Raw genomic sequence first — 14,602 nt, forward strand, 5'->3', positions numbered from 1 at the left:
GATCTTAAAACCCTTGGAATTTCCTGAGCCACAGGAGTGTCTTCTGTTATCATAAGGAGCCCCTTTGGAGTACAACAGAGTTCATGCGGATGAGGTGCCTTAGACTGGGACCCTGTGTAGCCTCAGGATGGGGCTGGTCACCAGAAAGACCAAGAGGTTAGAAGGTTGGAATTCAGCCCCACCCACTGACCTCTGGGGAGGAGAAGTGGAGGTGGTGGCTGCAGATTAGGCTCTATAAAAACTCCTGAACAATATTTTTGATGAGCTTCTGGGTTGGTGAATACATCCCAGTGCTGGGAGGATGGCGCACCCCACTTCCATGGGGTCAGAAGCCCCTGTGCTCCGGACCCTTCCAGACCTCACCCTATATACCTCTTCATCTGGCTGTTTATCTGTATCCTTTATAATAAACTTTGAAGCATTAGTAAATGTTTCTCTGAGTTCTGTGAGCTGCTCTACCAAATTACTCAAATCCAAGGACGGGGTTGTGGGAACCTCTGACTTACAGCCATTTGGTCAGGAGCACAGGTGACAACCTGCATTTATAATTGGCGTCTGAAGTGGGGGCTGGTCTTGTGGGACTGAGCCCTTAACCTGTGCGATCTGATGCGATCTCCAGAGTTGAGGTGAATTGTAGGACACCAGTCAGTGTCCGCTGAGAACTGGAGAATTGGTTGATAGTGTTGGAAAACACACATCAGACCATGACGCAGAATCCCTTCAGTTAGCTCCTAGGCGATGAAAGCTGAATCTAAAGGCAAGAAAAGGGAAAAATCTAGTGAATGTTGAAGGTAACATATGCACATGGGGCACACAGGGTCCCTTGTCCCCTATTTTGGTAATGGCATCCCCTCCATTCTTTGGAGTCACTGCCCCTATCCCCACCCCGTGCCATTCACAGACCCATGCCCATGTCCTTAGTGTTTGCCCAAAGAGTGGATGCATGATCTGAGCTGCACCAATCAGAAATTTCCCTTCGCTTTTACAGATATTGGGAGAAGACCCTTTCTTTCCACGGGGGTTGCTAACCTGTGGTGCCATAAGAAAGGGACTGTTAGTATCCATACCTCCCTTTACCCATCAGCCATGGGGAGAATAAAGCCAAAGGAGAGAGCTCAATAGGTAAATACGAGAGCTCTGGTGGCTTTGTTCTGCCTGAGCCCACCCCTCCTGCTCTGCTCAGTCATAGATGTCAATACATCCCCTCTGTTTGCTCAGGCTAGTCGGGGTTGGGGTCCCTCACAGCCTTACAGGGTTAACTGGTTCATGGTAAGTTTGACTTGAGTAGTGCAAATTTTCACAGCCTTAGCTGAGATTCTCCTGAAAGCAATTCAGTGTTATCATTCAGTTTCATGAATGATGAACCTAGCAGGTTAAGACTTCCAGCCCAAGAGCTCACGGCATTTTAATGACTGACCACCAGAGCTTATGTAGCCTATTTTTATTTCATCACCCTCCATATAGACGGACCAATCTGCCCATGTGGGCTCTGAAATCCTTGGGGACCCCCTAAAAGAAAGGATCCCCAAGCTCATGCGGTCAGAATGTTTGGAGACAAGGGGACACTAAATTGGGCAGTGCTTTCCTTGGGGACCTGGGATGTCTCTAGACAAGGAGACTGGGGCAAAGGAGTCAAGTGACTCTGAATTGAAATCACACTGGAATGGATCAAAGTGACCCTTTGGTCTTGAGTTTCTCTAATTCTGGCCCCAGTAGAAGGGTCTGGTTGAATCAGGAGTTCCTGAAAGTTTTAGTGGATTTCTGGAATCTCATAGATTCCAATCTTCATAGAGAGAGTAAATCACTAGGTGATATTTGCTTCATTCATATGTGTGTGTGTGTGTGTGTGTGTGTGTGTATGTGTAGGGATGTATATGTACGTATATATACACCCCGGCTCCAGACTCACACACTTCTCCAGAAAAGAATTAGAAAGATGCTGAAAAGCCCCGCCCCCCTCAAATTCCTTAAAACTTCCTTGGGAATCATCTCCTGGACTTGGCCTCCTTTCCTCCTGTGACATTTTTCATCTCAAAGCTCTAAATTCTTTTCACAGCAGCTAAGTAGGTGAAAGCCCTTCAAGAACAGACTTCTATTGTCTTGCCTTCTTTTGGGAAGTGAGATGGCAAGGTGACTTGAGGAGCTGGGGAGGGGAGGACATTTTCCCAGCACCTCAAATCGGGCAGGCCCAGGTTGAAACAGCTCAAGAAAATGCAGCACTTGAAAATGTAGCCAGGCGATTGGAGACCGAGGAGGCCCAGAACGAGAAGCAAATGTGGGTGTGCGGTGTTATTCTTGTCTTCGCTAGGCCAATCACTCCTCCTCCCTGTGCTTGCTGCCTGGAGCAGATCTTTTTTAAAGGGTAACTCTCTCCTTGCTGAACCGGAGCTTTCGCAGGCTCATGGAATTCCTGTGTGCAAAGGAGGGAATTGGGAGAGAGGACCAAGTGCCGTCTGGCCACCTCGCTACCAGAGCAGGCTCAGGTTGTGTGAGAGTGTGTGCTGCGTGGGTGTGGGCGTCCCTCTCCCCATCACTGTTGTGCTGGTGACACAACCAGCCTCTTAGAAGATGCTAATGAGATTCTTGTTAGAGCTACAGAATCAGCTGTGGCAGATGGTAGAAGGTTAGGTTTTAATTTCTCTTGTTCCACTGTTCTTTTTCTCTAAAAATGTGCTAACCAACGCGCCGCTTTCTTGTGCTTTATTTCGACAAAGCCACGAATTGATTTTTTAAATCCATTCCATCCAACCTTCCTCTCTAATCATAAACTCAGTGAGCAATATCTTCCTAGAAACAAAAGCAAATCACTACCCAGCATCTTCTCTCTGCCCCTCCCATGCAGTCTGTATTTCTTTACACAGAAGAAATCTTAACATGTTTTCTCTGAACCTACAGAGCTAGTATACACCAATGTCATGAGTGCCCCTGTTAATGTATAATTCATTTTCTTCTTGGCTGGGGCAAGGTTATCGTGTTTTGGTTAACGTGTAGTCCCTCTATAGACAGGTGTAAAAGCAAAAAATATTATCCGAGCCAATAAAGAGAACAGCTAACGTTTATTGAATACTTTCAATAGCCAGGTACCACGCTAAGCAATGTATGGACATTATTTTATTTAATCCTCACAGTGATCCTATATGTAGGTAATATCATTATCCCCACGTCACAGATGAGAAGACTGAGACTTGGAGAAAGAAATTTGTCCAAGATCAGATGGCTAGGAAGAGGCAGAACTGGAATTCAAAGCCAGGGACTCCCAGTCCAAAATCAATGCTTCGAGATGGTGTGTTCTTTTGTTTTCCTTGATGAATTTCGGTTGCATTAGTACGGTAGTCTCTAGGATTCAAAGGTATTTTTCTTGATTTCAAACCCTTGAATGGGGCCCAGATATCAGAAGGCTTATTTATGGTGAGAGGCTCTGACACCAGCTATGGCAGCATCAGCTTGCCTTCAAAGATGGAAGACAGAGCCATCATTTTTCAAATGAAGAAATTAGAATCCAGAGAGTATGGTGCTTCAGCTACCTATTGCTGTGTAACAAACCAGCCTAAAATGTAGTGGCTTAACCCACAAAAGCATTTTCTTGCTCCTGATTCTGTGGGCCAGGACTCTGGGCAGAGCTCGGCAGTGCTGTCTCAGGACTGTTCCATGTGGTGTCAGCCAGGCTGGTGGGAGTACGGCCTCTCTCACACAGTTGGGGCCTCGAGGTTGGCAGCTGGCTTTCTGACCAGCAGGACAGCCTGGACTTGACATTGTGGCTCAGGATGGCAAGAAAACAAACGACCTCAGCCCAGTACTGGAACAGCGCCCCCTCTGTCTCCTTCTATTGGTCCAAGCCAGTCTTAAGGCCCCTGATTCAAGGGGAGGGGAACATTAGTACTGTATTAATTTAATTTCCAAGTGTTGATAATTGGTTGTATAAACTTTGAAGAAACTGGATAAAGGATATATGGAAATTCTTTGTAATATTTTTGCCTCTTTTGTACATCTGAATTTATTTCAAAATTAAAACTTAAACAAATTAAAAAAAAAGGGGGAGAGAGAGAAACAGACCATACCTTTTTTTTTTTTTTTTTTTTTTTGCGGTACGCGGGCCCCTCACCGCTGCGGCCCCTCCTGCCGCGGAGCACAGGCTCCGGACGCGCAGGCCCAGCGGCCATGGCTCACGGGCCCAGCCACTCCACGGCACGCGGGATCCTCACGGACCGGGGCACGAACCCGCGTCCCCTGCATTGGCAGGCGGACCCTCAACCACTGCGCCACCAGGGAAGCCCAGACCATACCTTCTGATGAGAGGAGCAGCACGTGTTCCAACAGGGGCAGCCAGTGCATGGCCATCTTTGCAGACAGCACCATACATGGTGACTTGTTAGTGGCAGATATCCAAGGGTTAGGCCAATATTACAGAATATCCTACTGTGGCAGCTTTCCTGGAGAGGAAAAGACCACCCCTACCCCTCCCCCCGAAAATAAATTCTATTTGGACTCTTTAAGCCCTAACAGGTAAATGTGAGAGGTATTTTAGAGGAGTTGGGGGCTGTCGCACATTTATTCCTGTGGGTGATGACATTTTGGGAAGCTGTGTGACCAGTTGGGTCCAGTGCCTGCATCGCACGCTAGGAGGAGGGGACGGCACCTCCCTTGGTCTGGGCAGTCTGCACATTCTCTCTGCCATGAGCAAACCCTGGGCAAAAGAAAGAGGGCAGGGGGTGCTGGCTCCACCGGGGACCCAGAAGGGATGTGCCCAAGGATGTTGCAGAAGCTGCCAAGGTGAGCATGGAAGAGAAAACTAGCTCCATCCGCCTAAAATGATCAGCCCAATGTGCCTCTAACAAAAACCAGATAGATGGCCTAGGCATGAAGAAGCTGGTGAGAAAAGAAAGGCATTTCAGGCCTTAACTAGCACGGCACTTATAAAGCCCATCATACAAATGGGCTGAGGAAGGATCAAACACAAAATCAAGGTCAAGTGTAGGAATGTGTACCTGGGAAGGAAAGATAAAGTGGATTACAACCCCATGAAGAACAATGCAAACTCATCAACTGTTAGAGCCAGGGGGAGCCTAAGAGATCAAATTTAGCTCGAACCCCATTTTACGCATGAAAAAGCTGAGGCCCAAGATGAAACAAAGACGTGAGTACCTGCCGCTCAGTTATTCTTGTGTTGACAGTGAGTGCTTAGTAAGCACCCATTAGGTGTCAGGCATTTTGCTGGGTGATGGGAACTCAAGGTAGACTAGGACACAGTCCTTGCCTTCACAAAGCTGACTGTTCAGGGGAGGAGAAGGACACGAAACAATGATTATACAACAGTGCAGGAACACAGGGCCAGCAGTGTTCAGAGCAGAATGCAGGAGCCCAGAGGGGGCAGCCCGAGGACCAGAGCTCCACGGCTCAGTTGCAGGTTCCTTGCTATCAGAGCCTATGGGCTCTGTATAGAAGAAAGCTTGCTTTAAAAAATCCTGCCCACTGAGCTACCCATTGGAGGAACATTAGAACCTATGGCTTAAAAGAAAGTGCAGTCTTACAATCTTGTGCATTAAGAAGATCCTAAATGTGCCTTGCATTTGGGCAGAGCCTAACGGAGCATTCATATATCTCACTACGTGCACAGTCTCACTGCACGTCATCCCCACCACTGGCCTCAAGCAAGGCAGTGAGCTTTAACGCAGAGGCTCTGACTTCCAACCCCTTCACTGGGCCATCAAATGAGACACATTCTGGCCAAAGTCTCAGGAGAGCCAGATCAAGGGTGGAGTCCACCACCAGCATGAATGGTCCCACTACCCTCCTCAAGGCTCTCATGCGGACCCTCCTTGCCACCTCGCATCCCTCCAGCTCCCACAACCCGGCCCCTACCCCCTTCCTTTCTGCCCCCTGCCCCCTGCAGTGGTGTGTTTTGGCATCCAACCCAGTCCTCCTAGAAGGGAGGAGAGCAGGGAAGAGGGAACCTGGAAGACTCCTTCTCTGCTTCTGTTATTCCTTGGCTGAATTAGCCATGAGGGCCACTGGAGAGCTAAGCCACCCTAATACAGCTGGTCTTCACTGAACACTCACTGAATGCTAGGTGCCTTCCATACATCATCTCACGTCATCCTCACCAGAAATTTGCAAGGTAAAGTATCAAGCCCCCATTTTACACACAAGAACCAGAGTCCAGTTTCACCAAGCTAGGAAGTGGCAGAGGTGGGATTCAAACCCGTCCATCTGCTCCAAAGCCCATATCTCCTCTGTCACTACACAAGAGAAAAGGTAAAGGAATGAGGAGCACTTAATGTCATGCAGCTCCAGATGTGGCCCTCAGACCAGCAGACTCAGCGTCACCTGTGAGCTTATTAGAAATGCAGTCTCTCAGGCCCCTCCCCAGACCTACTGAGAGGGAATCTGCATTTTAACAAGACTCCAGGTGATTTCAATGCCTATGAAATTTTGGAAAGCCCACCTCTTGTCCCTGGTTCGCAGCCCAGGCTGAACCCTGGAATCACCTGAGGAGCTTAGCAAAATGCTGATGCCCGAGTCCAACAACCATGGTTCTGATTTTGTGTGTGTGTGTTTTCTTTTTTTTTTAATTTTATTTTTTTTATACAGCAGGTTCTTATTAGTTATCCATTTTATACATATTAGGTTATATGTCAATCCCAATCTCCCAATTCATCACCACCAGCCCCACTTTCCCCCCTTGGTGTCCATACGTTTGTTCTCTACATCTGTGTCTCTATTTCTGCCCCGCAAACCGGTTCATCTGTACCGTTTTTCTAGGTTCCACATCCATGCGTTAATATACGATATTTGTTTTTCTCTTTCTGACTTACTTCACCGTGGTTCTGATTTAATTGGCCAGTTTTTTAAAAGCTTCCCAGGTGATTCAATGGGCAGCAACCTTTGAGAACCGCTGACAGGAGAAAGGGGAAAGCTGACGGCTGTGGAGGGTCGGTGCCACTAGCGACTTGCCATGCTTTTCCAGGCATGGCAAGGGGAGTGGCAACAGCAACAGGGAGGCCGCGGAAGACCCAGTGACAGGACAGTGACCGTCGAGGTTTCCTGCCCGCTGGTGCGCGCGGTTGGACAGACACCGGCTGCGGAGGGACGCGGGATAGCAGGCTTGTTCTCAGGAAGGAACCCCGTTGGTCCGGGTGCCGAGAGGGAAGCGCGGGTGAGTCTTCAGGTCCCGCCGGCGCCAGGTGCCCCGCCGGGCGAACTAGCGCAGCGCGCAGGCGCAGAGGGAGGGGGGCGGGGAGGCGCCGGGCTCGGCTCGGGCGGGAAGGGGTGACTCAGAGGGCGGGGGCGGCCCTAGAGCCGCACCTCCGCCCCGGGCCCCGTCTGCCCCGCATCGACCATCCCCAGGGCCGCCTCCGGGAGGGGCGGGGCCGGCCGGCTGGGCAGGTGAGGGCGGCCCCGGGAGGGTGCGTTCGGACGCTTCTTTGTTGATCGTCCGGCCCCGCCCCAGGCCTGGGCGCGAGCTGCAGGAGCTGAGTCACGGCCGACTGCTGGGTGCGTGGCCACATGGCCCCAGGCGGAAGAGTGCGTCCCTTTCCTGAACCTGGCGTGTCTCTTGAGGAAGCCAAAGAGACAAAAGCCAGGGAGCGGTGGCTTCTGTTCTACAAAGCTCACTACTCGTAACCCATAATTGAGGTCACCCCAGCACTCGCACAGCCCTGAGCAGGAACCACCGTCCGTCCGCCACCCCCATGTCACCTCCAAAGGGATCATGATTTTGAGGCTTGAGGCAAAGCTCCGCGACAGACTTGCAGTGACATGGTCCAGGAAGGTTCCTCTAGAGCTGTCCCATGTCCCCACACCTGCCTGAGGTATGCCATACGGGCTGAGAGGGCAGGCTTGGGGTTACCTGGAGGATTTGTCAGAAATGCACATTCCCTCGCCTTGTTCCTAGAGCATGAAATTCAACAGAACCGGGTAAAGCCCTGGTATCTGCATTTTAACAAGGGCCCTGATGTTTTCTCGGCAGATGCTTGGCAGACCTCCCTTTGAGTGTCACTGATTTTGAGGAAGTTTCCCTGAACATAGATGTATCAACCACAAGTGAGTGTGGCTGAATGATCATAAGTTGAGTTTGCAAGGGGGCACAACTAGAAGCTGGCAGAAGTGGGAGCCAATAGTGTCACCTGGAGATGGAGCAGTTTCCATGCCCTTTCCAAAAAAAAAAACAAAGAAGTGGGAGCCAAGCCAGGGTCAACAGGTCCCCATGCCTGTGTTTAATTTATGAGCGCAGGCCAAACTTGAATTGCAGCCATCCTTAGGAAGCTTCTAAAGGCTTTCTACTTTGGTGGTATTGAGTACATCCCGAAATAAGCAGCATCAGATGGCATTTCCACACTACTTGATTTTCTCAGAATGCCGTTCCAGCATGGTATGTGGATCTGGGTTATATGCACTGTAGCTTAAGCCTATCCACCACTAATGAGCTTGAGCCCCCAGAAGAGTCGGTTATGACTAATGTCAACTCGAATGGATTTTTATATAATCTCTACTTTAAAGGATGCCAGTCTATCAAAAGAGGATAGAGAAAAAATTCACTGGAAATTAGGTTTAAGAACAAATTTGTCCCCTTGCTTGGCCAATGTCATATTATCCTGTTAACTGCTCCTAATGAAAAACATGAGTGCATATTATATTTTGAACAATTTGTTTGAGGTGAGGTCTCATAACTCTGAAGACAGATGGCCTTGGCTTAAATCTCAGCTTTTCCACTTACTGGCCGGTGACCTTGGGCAAGTTCTTACCTCTTTGTGCCTCAGTTTCTTTATCTGAAAAATGTAGTTGTAAATATTTATTTTACACTTACTACCGTCAGATATTGTAAGAAGAGATTTGCAAGCGTTAGTCTGTGTAATCCCCACTTTACAAATGAGGAAACCGAAGCTCAGGGAGGCTGGGTACCAAGGTGTCCCCATCTCCATCCTTAGTGGCAGGAGGAGTCAGGAGATGGGGTTATACTAGCAGAGATGCTGCTGGTTTGAACTAAAGGGGACCAAGAAAGCGAGACAGGAGAGTAGATGGTCAGACTTCTTGAGTTCCACAAAACCAGACCACAGAGCTTTTTGGTTACAAACTTACACTGTTATTCAAGGAAAGGGAAGAAGGACCTTGAAGGCAATTCGGAGATTATCAGGCCACCACCTGGGGTTTAACAGGCCAGAAAGCCTTGAGAAAGACCCCTACTTCCACTTGACAGAGCTGCAGAGGCAGAACCACTGTCCTAGTGAGTCTGGAAAGGCAGAGCATTGAACCAAAGAGGATTACTCTTGAGCCTTAAGATCTAATGGAATTTGCCTTGCTAGGTTTTGCACTTGCTTGGGACCCATCACCCCTTCCTTCTTTCCTGTTTCTCCCTTTTGGAATGAGAATGCCTATCCTATGCCTGTCCCACCATGTATTCCGGATGCATGAAACTTGTTTCACAGGTTTGCAGCTGGAGAGGAATTTGCCTCAGGATCACTTGTATCTCAGGTCTCGCCAATATCTGATTTAGATGATACTGAGATGACACTTTGGACTTTGGAGCTGATGCTGGTTAGAGTTAAGACTGTTGGGATTTAGGATGGAATGAATATATTTTGCATGTGAGAAGGGCATGAATCTGGGGGGCGACAGAGATGGAATGCTATGGACTGAACTGTGTCCCCTCAACATGATGGTATGGAGGTGGGACCTTTGAAAGGTAGTCAGGTTTAGATGAGGTTATAAGGTCCCCCTGTCATGAATTAGCTTCCTTATAAGAAGAGACCAGAGAGCTTACTTACTCTCTCTCTCTCTGCCATGTGAGGACACAGTGAGAAGGTGCCATCTGCAAGCCAGGAAAGACTCTCAACAGACACCAGCCCTGCTGGCACCTTGATCTTGAGCTTCAAGCCTGCAGAACTGCAAGAAAATAGATTCCTGTTGTTTAAGCTGCACGGTGGTCTGTGGTATTTTATTATGGCAGCCCAAGCTCACTAAGATGCTTCTCAAATAAAAACCCTGAACTTCCTGAGGCAGCAAGGATGCCTCTAACAGACATGAGGAGAAGTCTTGCACAAAGAGCTGGGGCACGGGGTGCAGTGAAAAGGGAAGAAACGCACAAAGGATACCATTTCAAGGCAAGGACTGACTGAGTTCCTACCATGCTCCAGGCACCGAGCCAAGCTCCATCCTAGGGTAACACTGCTCCTGGCCCACGGATACCCAGGGAAGCTGTTGCTCTGGCTGCCTCTTGGCAGCCTTGCTTCTCAAACCTCCCTCCAAGGACAGAGGGTGACAACTGCCCCCAGCCTATTAAGGAAGCAGCTGCACCCAGCAAGATGGGAGGCTGCATGTGCCCAGAGCAGACTGTTGCCCTTCGTTTAATTCTCCAGGCCCAGACTTAGGCCAAGCATGGAGATGGACCTGCCAGTCTCCAACTCCCGTCGCCTCTCCAAGCCTTTCCCTGCCCATTTCCAAGGTCCCTCCAGCCTCCGGGGCAGTGCTGCCATTAAGAGGGAGAACTGACCTGGGCTTCACTTCCTCTGGAGGAGATGTAAATAAACAGAAACTAATCAGCTCCCGGTCCATCAGCACCCACTGCAGGCACCCAGCCACCAAGACCATCGGTCTCTTCCTTGCTGCACTTGGAATGGCTCCACAGCTTTGGAAAAAGCACTGACACCCGGGCCCCAGTCCTGAGTTCCTCATTTCATTGCCTGGGATTCGGCCTGGGCATTGGCTTCTGTAGATTCCACATGCAGCCAGGCCTGAGCTCCACCATCCCTGGGATCCACATTGCCTGCATCTGTGAAATGGGGCTCGTGGTACCTCCCAAACAGGGTGTGGTGAGGCTGAAGTGCAAGACAGCCTGGGCTGGAAAGGGAAGGGAATTGTTCGTCAAGGGCTAAGGGGAGCCCTGTGCCAGGCGCCACGCTAGGGGTGGGCTCCTCTGTGAGACCGCTCAGCAGGCTCCCCTAGGGGGGTGGTGCCCCATCCTCACTGGCATCTGCCCAGCTCCTTACCGCTTATGGAGCCCTTCACTCCATGAGACCAAGGCTGGCACACCATGGCACCCAGCAAATGTCTATTAGATGAACGAATGGACGGTGTCCTTTGACTTCCGTGACAACTTTGGGAAGTAAACCAGAAAGAGATCCTTATCTTCTCCGATCCCATAGAAAGAATGGGGGGTTCAGAGTCAAGGTTCTGTCACTAGCTTTGTGTCCCAGAGACACAGTTAAGGGAACTTAACTTCTCAAAGTCTTTGTTTCTTCATTTGTAAAGTAGGACTTTCTTATAATTCCTTTGTTATGAGGCTATTCTGAAGAGCTGATGAGACAATATGTGAGGGAAACACTTGTAGAAACTATTATTTGATGAGGGAATTGAGGTTCAGATAGGTTAAGTGACTTGCCTACAGTCACACAGCTAGTAAATAGTGAAGCCAGGACCAAAGAACTTCTGGGCTTTTCCCACTCCCCACATAGAAATGCAGGCCCACATATACGTAAAAAAAACAAAAAACTAACACCAAAATAAGTACCTGGTTAAAGAGAGAAAGATTCAGATATTTAGAGAAGAGACCCTGGGACTTGTTTGGCTTCCAAGGCTCACCCAAGGAGGAAGTGTTGCAGTGAATTTTGCAGAAGGAAGAATGAGGCTTTGAGTAAAGATTTTTTTTTTTTTAATTTTTTTTTTTTTTGCGGTACGCGGGCCTCTCACTGCTGCGTCCTCTCCTGTCGCGGAGCACAGGCTCTGGACGCGCAGGCTCAGCGGTCATGGCCCACGGGCCCAGCCACTCCACAGCATGTGGGATCCTCCCGGACCGGGGCATGAACCCATGTCCCCTGCATCGGCAGGCGGACTCTCAACCACTGTGCCACCAGGGAAGCCCCAAAGATTTTTTTTAAAAGAAGGACTAGCCTGGGAGAAAACTCAGAGAAATGAATAAGCAGAGAATTTTGTTTGTCCACGATGGAGAAGCTGAGAGGGAACCAAGGTGAAGAAGAGGCAGTTGTGTGGGAGAAGCCTTTGCCATCTCTGGAGGGCCTGGCAGCCTGCAAACGGGGCCCTGTGTGGCTCAGAGCACAGCGCCTCAGCTCCCCCCCAGGGCCAGCTGCAGGGGTGCCCTAGAACGTCCTTACAACCAAGCTCCGTGCTCAGGGACTGCTCGCCCAGCGCTGGTTCCTCTGCGTGAAGCTCTGTCCTGAAGTCCCACTAGAGAAGGAAGGAACCTGTAGTTACAGACCACCTGTCCCTGCACCTGTGATCACAGGAGGATTAGGTTAGGGCCCTGCCTCCCAGTGAGAGAAGCATTCTCCACCCCATTACACAGGTGGGGCTCAGAGATGCTAGGCCACTGGCCACTTCCCAGGGCCCCTCTGGCCTTCACACGTCCTGGCCATTCTTCTAATGCATGGCTGTGTGCCTCCAGCCCCGGAATCCACGTGTCCATTCTCGCCTGGGCTCCTGGTGGACTCTGGGGGCAGGCTCTGTGCGGGGCTGCCCGGCAGGCAGGCTGGCATTACCTAATTGCTGGCCGGCTTCTTTTTTGTCACCTCATTTCTCCAAGCTGTCTGGCTCTGAAAGCCTCCATCTCAGACAGACAAATGAGACTCCAGCCTTGTTCTGCCTGAGCTCCAGCAAAAGCAAGAGATCAGAGGCTGCCGTCTTGTTGGAGAAGCCGCCAGGATCCGGATCACAAAGCACTGGGGGCAGTGGATGTCTTTAGCAGGTGACAAAGCCCAGGCCAGTGCCCTACTTTTGGCTGTGACTTCCCTTATTGGGCTCTACCTTCTGCTGTAAGGTGTCTGGGGTCAGCATTCTGAGCACTGGGACTCTTTCTTCATCAACCAGCCGCCCTAGGGAGATGGACTCTTGTTAGAGCCAGCCCCTGGCATCCTAAAAGCCTCTCCTCCCTCCCCAGTCTGTACTCAGGGAAGAAGGAAGTAAAGCAGAGAGCACACTGGGGCACGGCCTCAAACAGGCCCGCACACCTGGAGGTTGAAGCCAATTCCCAGCGGCAAGGCTGGTGTGGGCCCAGCTCAAAAGCAGCCTTCTGCCCCTCCGGGCCCCTGCCCAAGGCTGCAGCACCTGCCTCTGGATGAAAGGCCCTTGGAGAGGCTGAGGAGAGGCCCTAGGGCATCTGGCCTTATCCTGCCCTGTGCTGGCCGGCAGGTGGGGTGGACAGATCCACACTGATGCCCTCCCCGGGCTGTGAGCGTGTCAAGGGCAGGATCTGTGTCCCACTGGACTTGGTATCTCCTGGCCCAGGTTAGCATTCACCAGGGCCAAGCACTGTTCTGAGTTAACCCACTAACCCTCGCCTCTACCCGAGGAGGTGCTATTCCCATTTCTCAGGTAGAGAAACTGACACACAGACAGATGAGGTCCATGAAGGTCAGGAATGGGAAGTGAGGATTCAATCAGGCATGGCTGAATGGACTCCCGAGTCCATGCTGTTGACCATTATACTATAGTGACTCTTGACGAATAAATGATGGATGGATGGATGGATGAAGCAGTCAGTTAATGGCTTGTAGAGAGACAGACACGAAAACCCCCTGTTCAAAATTATATCCTCTTTTAAGTTTCAGGGCTTGTGAATCTGCTATTGAAATGTGTCCCTTTGAGCTCTAGTCCGCGAAGCCCCTCAGGAATTGGAGTGATGGCAGTGACTGGCCGTGTGCCGTGGCTGCGGGGATGCCTAGGTGAGGCCTATGGCCTGGGAAGAAGTCATCCCAGCGTGCGAGGAGGGAGGACTGGGGTGCTGGGGCTTTCTGCGGAGATCGCTGCTGCCGCTGTGATCTGTGGTGGAGCAGTGGCTGGGACTCAGGCTCCAAAGCCTCCGAGCTGGGTCCGAGTGGCTATGCCTCGTACTGCTGTGTGGCCTGGGGTGTCACGTGGCCTCTGGGGGCCCAGTTTCCTCATCTGTCCTTGGTGATACTGAGAGCGACCTCGTGGCTAATGGTTAAATAAGCTACTGTTGGTAGTGTGTCTGTCACTGAGTAGGTGCTCTGCAAATGGAAGACGTTATTGCTGTTATCACACGAATTATAGCCAAAAAATAAGTCAGTGACGATGACTAGCCCGCTGTTCCGTCTGAAATGGGTTACCGATCTGGCGACCCTATTTCTGGTATCCCAGGGACCCCCCCCCCAACCCAGCCCTGCCATCCTACCGCCCAGGGTCTTTCCGGTTGTCCCCAGCCCTCCCTCCTCCCACCTCTGTCCCGGCCTGGCCCCAGCTTTCTGTCACCTGGACTCCATCCAGTCTGAAAGGGCAAGAGAGCACGTGGTGAAACCAGGAGGACGAAGCCCCTGGAAGCCCCGCCCTTCCCTGTATCCTATGTTTGTCTGCTTCCAACTCTTGGCCATCTTGGGTCTCCAGCTGCTTCTCGCTCCCTATCCCTTTGTTCTAACTTTTCTCTCTCTCCCCGTTCCGTGGCTGCCCATGGCTCTCATTAAACTCTAATTAAACGATGCAGCAGGTGGCAATGACGACACCCTCTCCCTTCCAAGTGCTCATCAAAGGGGTGTGCACGACACACCGGAGACACGGGATGAAGAGAGGCCTGGGCCTTGGGCGGGGTGGGCGTGGGGGGCAGCAGGGGCATTCCTTATGCGGCCATGACCTGACACCA

Source organism: Monodon monoceros, unplaced genomic scaffold (assembly GCF_005190385.1).
Source record: "Monodon monoceros isolate NGI ecotype Baffin Bay Population unplaced genomic scaffold, NGI_Narwhal_1 Super_Scaffold_14, whole genome shotgun sequence".
NCBI classification, from domain to species: Eukaryota; Metazoa; Chordata; class Mammalia; order Artiodactyla; family Monodontidae; genus Monodon; species Monodon monoceros.